The sequence below is a fragment of the Bos grunniens genome, chromosome 25 (assembly GCF_055505025.1).
Source record: "Bos grunniens cultivar Pamir isolate PY7600 chromosome 25, Bosgru_T2T1.0, whole genome shotgun sequence".
NCBI classification, from domain to species: Eukaryota; Metazoa; Chordata; class Mammalia; order Artiodactyla; family Bovidae; genus Bos; species Bos grunniens.
Window position 1 is genome coordinate 10144126 of NC_141189.1, and position 496 is coordinate 10144621.

Below are 496 nucleotides of genomic sequence, written 5' to 3' on the forward strand. Positions count from 1 at the left end.
TTCACGGACGTTGGGGTCAGTAGCTGGGGCCAGTGCAGACCCCTGAGAAGGCACAGGGACTCCACCACCGGCTCTCGCGGTGGACGGTCCCTTCTAAGATGCCTGGGTCCTTCTTTTAAGTTTTGACAGCTGTCAAGGGGCTGTCGGAATAACTCCCACTTTCTTGGCCATCCTTCCTGCCGTGCATCCACATCTGGCTTCTCTAGCACATTCAGTTTTTTTTTAAAAAATTGAAATGTGAGTCATATACTCTTAAAACCATTTTCAAGTGTATAATTCAGTGGTTTTAGCCTGTTAGTCTTTTGGGCGACCATCACCACGATCTCATTCCACATGCTCCTTCTGGAGAGCTTTTCACCATCATGAGCCCCCTGCTTGCCACTGGCAGGGTTACACATGATCAAACCAAGGGGAGGCGGGGACTTCCCTGGTGGTCCAGTGGCTAAGGCTCTGCGCTAGCAACGCAGGGGCCCAGGTTTGATCCCTGGTCAGGGAA

The 496-nt window shown here is 51.8% G+C and overlaps 1 non-coding gene across 1 annotated transcript; it reads left to right on the top strand.

Annotated features, from left to right (window-relative positions):
• Positions 1 to 424: 424 nt before the first annotated feature.
• Positions 425 to 496, top strand: TRNAA-AGC (transfer RNA alanine (anticodon AGC)). The gene has a single exon. It is a non-coding gene; the product is annotated as a tRNA-Ala (tRNA).